General features: G+C 27.8%; 1 long non-coding RNA gene across 2 annotated transcripts in view; it reads left to right on the top strand.

Annotated features, from left to right (window-relative positions):
* The window catches only part of LOC136796815 (uncharacterized), a 470,956-nt gene that overhangs the window by 337,461 nt on the left and 125,170 nt on the right, over positions 1 to 8,325 (top strand). For both annotated transcript variants that reach the window (XR_010844563.1, XR_010844564.1), the window contains exon 4: positions 7,280 to 7,316. This is a non-coding gene — a long non-coding RNA (uncharacterized lncRNA). The remainder of the gene's footprint in view (positions 1 to 7,279; positions 7,317 to 8,325) is intronic.

An 8,325-nucleotide genomic window follows, 5' to 3' on the forward strand; every position in this document is an offset into this window, starting at 1 on the left:
TAGATTTTTATTTTTATTTTTATCTTTTTATTTTACTTTTATCATGCCATAGGCGTTGATGACCAGAGGGTTTTACGTCTTTAAGCAACAATCAACAACAACAGATATAGTATCACTCTAAAACAATTGATAAAAAAAAATCATTTTTACATATATACTAGCAGAACCCTCCAATGTTTCTGTTCGGCTATTGCTATATTTGGGGATATATATAGATTATTTGAACACAATAGAAAGCCTGATGTCTATCCATAGATTTAATAAAAATTAAACACTTGTTAATATCTTTACTCACACATTGGATTAATAATTGAATTAATTGTGTATTACAACTGTCTAGTTTATGGCGCTAAGTAATAATATATGATCAAAATAGGTAAATATAATACCTGGTATATCTATACACTTTACTAGCTAGTTTCCGTAAAACAGAAATACAAAAACTGTCTCATTACTAGAATAGCTTCAATAAGAATCTGCGCAATTAACTGTCATTCAAATTATCATTTAGGGTTTGGTCGGGTACAGTTTTTAAGTTATAATAAAAAAATATCAAAGCTTAAATTTTACACTTCGTGTTTATATTAATACAGAAAGTTCAGTATAAATTATCTTCACAAACAATTGTCCGAATTCAATATTTTTTTTTGCTGGCAAATCAATCACCATTTAAATAACATAATTAAACAACAAGACGACATTCAGCTTTCGAACGGTTGTAGTAACATAAGATTTAGACAAAATTCAGAGGAGTTATAAAATATTATATAAACAATGGACATGCGGAGAAAAAATAATTCTCTAAATAAATAAAGTTCAAATTTATAATTTATTTTTAAAATGGTATTTAAAGGTCTTAGACAAAGCTAAAAACGAATATAATTTTCTTATTATTAAGAAAGAAACGAATTGATTTGTTTATAATAACCGTGAAAAAAATGTGTTTTCTGAGCTGGCACTAAAAATATTTAATTTTGTTGATATGTGTATATATATTTTTTTAATTAATAAGCTTTAAACCTACCACGGAAAATTTTTGAAAAAAACAGTACGTAAATCGTTCTAGTAATTGTAGAAAATTTTATATAAACATTGGTACCATTCACTTGTACATATTATTGATTAAATCAAGTTAACTTATCTCAAGTTGTAGTCATAACTGTGTGATAGTGAAATAAAATTGGGATAGGATAATTTAAAAGAACACATAAATTTGTTTAATATAAATTTTATCTTATTTAATTTTAGTTTATATTATTGATTAAAGTAAAAAACGTTTATTACATTTTTTTTTTCGTAATATCAGAGAGGTTGTAGAGCAACAAACTGGCCAGAGGAGAATTGACTTAAGGGCCTTTCAGTTTTATGGGACAGTCAACGAGGTTTTAGGATCTCTCTGACCTCCACCACCTTTTACCAAACTTCCCTCTTTTTTTCAGCTCCTATAAAAATTTTGAAATATTTATTTTATTTATAAATGTTATTTTTAACACGGTTGTAAAAAAAAGTATGTTTTCAAAGATACTATTAATCCGATAACCGGTATTTTTCCCTACCGGTTCATGAATTAACCCAGAAAGATTTAGGAAAGCTTTCTAATACTAAAACAACAAGATTTATATTATCTTTTAAATTTATAATATTTTTATGCATCGAAAAAATTATAAAAATCAAACAATAATACTAACTGTAATAATATTAATGCGACAGTACATTTATTTAATGCAATGAAATTACAGCAAACATTTAATTTTCAAAACCCAAAAATATATTTGACGGTGCACATAGAAAAAGAAATAAAACAATTATAGAAGAAATACACGTTAACAAAAATGAAAAGAATTGTAGCAGTCTTGGGACTGGCCTTCTAAAACATAGGAAACTGGAATTAAAATAATGTATTAAAATTTTATTTTTAATGATATATATTTTACAAAAATACAATAAAATTTATATTTATTTTATTTTCTTACTTTATTATAATTGATAAATAATATTTTATTTTATTAAAAAATGCATTCATGAAATCATAGTAAACATTATAATTCGTATTATTAGTAAATTTCACACCGTTTTCCAATTTCAGGCGCTTTTTACATATTACTCGATCCAACTATATTAAAGTTTCGTCTTCCTGTTTTATGTAAATATTCCAAAAAAGATTTAGGACCGACGCTCTTGGTGGGTCTTGGTGGGGCGAATCCGGCCGAGAAAGACTGTCTTTTTTTGTGTTATGATCTCTTGTGAGATTGTAACATGTCATGAATGGCTAAAATAAGAAATATAAACATTACATTGAATGTTTTCTGTATGTTTTATAAGTATCATTTATTGTACCACCTCTTGTAGTCCTTTATAATGGTTAGTTTATCATTCTTAAAAGTAATTTATCATACGAAAACTCTATAAATGGTTAAGAACTGAAAATTTCTCTTACGGAAATATTCCTTGATTGAAAAAAAATTGTTTTTCTTCTGGGAGTATTTCTAGTAGCCTTCTCACTTGAGCATTTTAATTTTATTAATTTTACATTATTAGAATATTCCATCCGACATTTCGTACTGTCCGTCCATCTTCAGGTGTTGGTTCTCAAAGTTGTTACAAATAATCAAAGAAAATTTAATAAATTGGTGTCTTCAAATAAGAAACCTACATAATTATTTTAATCATGTTTAATTATTTTCATGTAACAAACTCAGTAATGTAAGGAGAAACATTTTTATATCTAAAAATATACCGTGCGATAGTTTTCAAAGCAGTATATCAGAGTAGTATTAGTTCAGAGCATCACGTAAAACAGACTCGGTTTTGTGAAGAGAAATATTTAAAAATCTAAGAGTTGGGAACTGGCTAATGAAATCAAAGGCCATACCTACGCCATGCATACAACCCAGTTCAAGTTTAGCTTCAACGTTTGAAAATTAAACTTGAAATGAAACACCATCTTCAGTCATACCAAAATCAAAATTTGCACTACAGTTCACAAATTGTTAAAAAAAATAAAAACTGAAAAAACTCCATACATAAGTAAAATATTAATAAATAAATTAGAGTACTACCAAGGGGTACTTTCTCTACACGCCTGTAACACTCAATTTTAACTAAGATCAAATTTACTGAATGTATTATATAATATACAGTTGTAAATTTTAATAAAGATATTATTAAAAATAATAAATAAATAAGAAAATGTCGCCCTGAAATAAAATAACAAACTTGAAAATTTATTCAAAATTATAATAGATTCCTTTGTCATTTAGATATAAATAGATTATAGTCATAGATACAGATATAGCTAGATAGAAATAGATGGATTTTAATTTTTAAAAATTAACAATAAATAAAAACAAAATTTTAACTTTAATTTGGGGCTCCACTAAACAAATCAAATCAACAAATCAAATTCCTCCTGAATCCAATCTTTACAGTCCAAAATCCTTCGTAAAATCCATCAGGACCTCAATGTTCCATATGTTGCCGATTTGGCCAGAACCAGATACCATTCCTTCCATGATAAACTTCTCCACCACCCAAATCCACTTGTTTCTAACCTGGCTTCTCCTTCATTACCTAATAATCCTCCTAGGCGTCTGAAAAGAAGATGGGCTCGAGATCTCCTCTAGAAATGTTATTGGAGTTCTATCAGTGGGTAGATTCTCCACATGTTTGTATCATGTCACTATGTCACCTACAGCAAATTTACTTGTTTTATATATTTGTATACAGTTGTAAATAACAATAAATAAATTATTTTTAAAAAAATCAATAAAACATCTGATCATTAGATGATTGTTAATTAGTTTTATTTAATCATAATTTTGGCGCAGAATTGCTCCCTGACGATTTTTCATACCCATTATATAGAAGCTCCCAACAATTGATTGCCAAATTACCAAAATAAGAAAATGAAATTTCCAACGTCAAGAAACGTTTATGCTTAATTTACAAACACTTTCAATAATGTTCCTATGACTGCCCTATTCACAATACGACCATCTCATATTATCTCAATCGCTGGTCTTAAGAATAGCAAGAAAGTAATTTTACTATTCATCTCTTAAGTGCTGAGTAAGTATAACTTTGGTGATCAATATATCATTACAGATTTCGGTGTAGTAATTACAAAAAGAGGGGCATAATAAATTTTAATGATTTATTTTTTTAATATTTATTTATTGCTATTTGCAACTGTACATTATAATACATTTAGTAAATCTGATCTAAGTTAAATTGGAGTATTACAGGCGCGTAGAGAAACTACCCATGGTAGCACTCTAATGACATTTTACATTAGCTGGTCTCGTGGCCATCTTCTTTTCAGGCACCTCGGAGGATTGTCAGGAATGGAAGAGGATGCAAGATTAGAAACTAGGGGGTTTGAGTGGTTTGAGAGTTTATAATGGAAGGAGTGATATCTGGTTCGGGCTAGATCGGTTACATAGGGAACATTAAGGTCTTTAATTTTAATGATAAACTCTCAATGATGATATCATAATTTTTTAAATCTTCAAAAAACATTACTCAATTATACTTTTTTTTACTGTAATTTATGATTTTCTCTCATTAGGGGTATTCATGATCTTTGGTTTAACATGTTAAAGCGTGTTAAATGGAAAAACTCATGTTAAATCGAAAAAAGTTCCCTTCTTTTACCGTGGTAAAACAAAATAACATTTAACATGGCTGAGAGTCTGTTACTTGGTCAGTTAAATGGAGAATGACATCACACAATAGACCAGTTGAGATCGCTGCCATTTTTATTGTGACAGCTCAGTTCTTTCGTGTGTTTGTGGTATTCATATCCCTGTTATTAAACCAGAATGGATAATTTTAATGAAACATTTGAGAAAAAAAAACAGTAAAAAAAAAAACAATGTAATTTCATTCTACTATCTGAAAATTTGTAAACGCTCGCCAAATAAAAATATCACTATATGAACCATGTAATTATTCTTAGGGGACATATGTCCCAAAATAAAGTTATTTTTTCATTTCATTTCATAAGCTAAACTTTCACACAAATTCCACTTTTCACTCACTCTAGGCATGTTGTAATTAATTACTTAAATCAAAACTGAAGTAAACAATAACATGGGGGTCTGGAAGGAAGGTTATAAACATAAAGGCTTATACAACAAGTTGCTGAGAAAATCTGCTAGGGGCTCTTATGCATTTAACGTTTAACATGACTTTAAATAGGGCTGCTCACAATCTTATAGTTATAACATTTAACATGGTGAAACATTTTACATTTAACACAACATCATGAATACCCCTAATATATTAAAGTACTTTTTGATCTTTTTCAGCAAAATTCATTTCTTTTCTTGTATGCTATGTATTTACAATATCTGGTTGAGAAAAAACATTAAATTTAATTCAATAGATATTCCTAATAGCAGTGGCCGATTCGCAAGTAAAAAGGGTTGATTTTTTCTGGGACCATTAGTAATGGTTAAAATTGTTAAGAGACTACCACTCTAGATAAGTATTGCTGAATATTTCTGAACAGGTATAGACCCAACACCAGATGTTCGGGGTACCTTTCAGCAGTATCACGATCAGCTATAAAGAGAAGTTCTTTGGGGATCAATGGGGAAGCCGCCTCGATGTGTAGATTGAGTTCTGGTCTACACCCCAAAAATTATATTAGCCAATAAAATGACTGGAAAGAAAGTAGATGGGGAAAAGAACATTTGCAGCAAAAAAAAAAAAAAAAGGGGAATTTATTCTAAGAACGAGTCCGAGATAATACACTACAGGGGGCTAACAATATCGTGAACTCCGGGGAAGCGAGAAACTACTAAAGTCCATCTGAACCCAGAAAGCCGAAGCACGCAATACACATATGATAAGTAATAATTATAAGCTGTGATTGTGATTGACAAATTAATTATAAATTAGAATCAATAGAATGAGTATGGTCGCTCCCGCATTCTCAATCGAATATCATATTAATTAAACTTGAATTATGATTAACATATTCATTAAGCTCCCTTTAATCATGAAGACATTTCATATATAAATAACTGTAAATATAATCTAATGAAAGTCCGATTTGATGACTTGATTTTATAGTTTAATTAGACTGCATGCCATCTGATTAGCACAGTATATATCTTGTTGTATCCACTAATTCACTAACTAGTGAATTACGAATTACGAACACGACACAATTGCAAAGGATATTCTATGAGTAATTATATACAATTATATCTAGCAGACCGTAGCAAGAAGATCTGTACTTACTAGTTCTTGGTTTAAATATATGGTTAATTATATTAATTAATTCCATAACAAACCGACATATAATATAAATAGAAATACACAGATAAATAATACATGCTGATTCTGAAACTCCTATGCCCTTTGAACATAGCACTCTGAAAATTAATAATACAACGCTGAGAAATGAGAAACCGTTTTTCTTTTTATACATATAAATTAACATTCTATATAACAACTTACAAAAAAATATGCATCACTATAATAAATATTACTTATATTATTTTTATTAAAATCATAATATTATCACTTAAAAATTTTACATACCTAAGAATTTGATCACAGTATTTTATGCTATAATTGAGAGTCAAAAAACAAAAAAAATATTTTTTATGAAATTTCCTATTAGTACATTCGTCTGTTCACCAACAATTTACATTTTACCGAATTATACAGTATTTTCATATTCTGTAATAAAGCTGTATAAAATCCAAGATATTTAATAATTATTAATTTTTAATATGGAGCATACCTCAGTAGTACTTAGTATTGTCGTTTCCTACTTGCACAGTCGAAGATCTAAACTATGATCATGATATATAATATATAATGATATTGCTATATCAATAGTTAAAAAAATTGTATAAAAAATGAGTTAAAAGGTTGTTGGGAGGCATGCACATTATATAATTTCTTATTGTTTAACAATATTTTTTTCTTTTACTGTATGAAACTATAAAAACTTAAACAAATATCATTTCTGTGTCAAAGTGGTGTATCTGAAAATTTCACTCTTGTGTTTTGTTGAATTTTAATATAGTTTTCTATTCTCTTCAGAATACCAAAAAAACCCTAAATAAATATACTTCACTAATCATAAATACAAAATGATTAATTGAGTTATATCAAAATTATAGATAAGCTTCTATTTTACATCTGCTACCACAATCCAAATAGTTTCATCTGAAAGATTTAAATAAGCCCCTTTTGCATTGTGCTTATACGGAAAAATTAAAATTTTCTTAAATTAAATTTTTTCTCTTATTTTTTTCAGAGCTCTGAGTTGAACTGAGTGGTCCTGCTTCTAAACTGTGAGTGCAATAATTTTTCTAGATAATTATATAGTTTATATTAGAATTTAAATCAAAGTAATTTTAAAGAAAAAATTTCGTTATATGTATAAAACAAAAAAAGATGAATCTTAAAATATTGCTTTATTTATAACACAAAAACTGTAATTCCACTCATCAAATCGTTAATTGGTAAAATTTATACCTCTTTTAAAGACTAGACACTCCTTTTAAATTAAAGATAGTAGTATGAAGTAATGTCTTAATTAAATAATTTTCAAGCAAATGGTTAATTAATTGTATGTTGAGCTAACTGAAGAAAATAAACCTTATTAATGGGGAGATAATGAAATAATAATAATAATAATGCTCAAATAGCTACCCACTCATAAATTTGCATAAGTAGGTCCAAACACCCACAAAGTAACTCTCTCTTCTCCTAACCTTATAACTTTTTTTTTTTTTTTTTTTACTACCATCCTAACTCAAAAAGAAAAAAAACCTAAAAAAATTATTTATATATTTAAGATAGGAATATATGTGACATCGAATTTTTCAATAAAATCGACTAACCGAACGTGCCACTTAATAGAATCGATTCTTTATTCTTTCTCGATTTTTTTTTGGAACTACTCAAATGATTTTTATTATACACTTTTATTATTTATTATACCAATGTACTATAACATGGTTTTTACTATAAGCTAGGTCTCATCATCATTTAATTAAAATAGTCTGAAATGGCTAGAATGATGAATTAAAAAAAAAATAACAATAATTTTGTTTATTTGAAACAAATAAACTGTTTTCATTGTTAGCATTAAGAAACAATCGATAAGTACAAAATATCAAAGAATTTTATAAATAACTAAAGGACAAAAAAAGAACAAGAAAACCGAGACCATCCGATCCTTCCCCATTGCATAACATTTTGTTTAACTTTTTTCATGTAAGGAAAAAAAATATATTCGTTATTACCACCTCGAGAAGCCCTAAAATATGAATTTGTTATAACAGTACAATATATATA

This window comes from Halyomorpha halys, unplaced genomic scaffold, assembly GCF_000696795.3.
Source record: "Halyomorpha halys isolate HHAL.00 unplaced genomic scaffold, Hhal_1.1 Scaffold735.1, whole genome shotgun sequence".
Classification (NCBI taxonomy): Eukaryota; Metazoa; Arthropoda; class Insecta; order Hemiptera; family Pentatomidae; genus Halyomorpha; species Halyomorpha halys.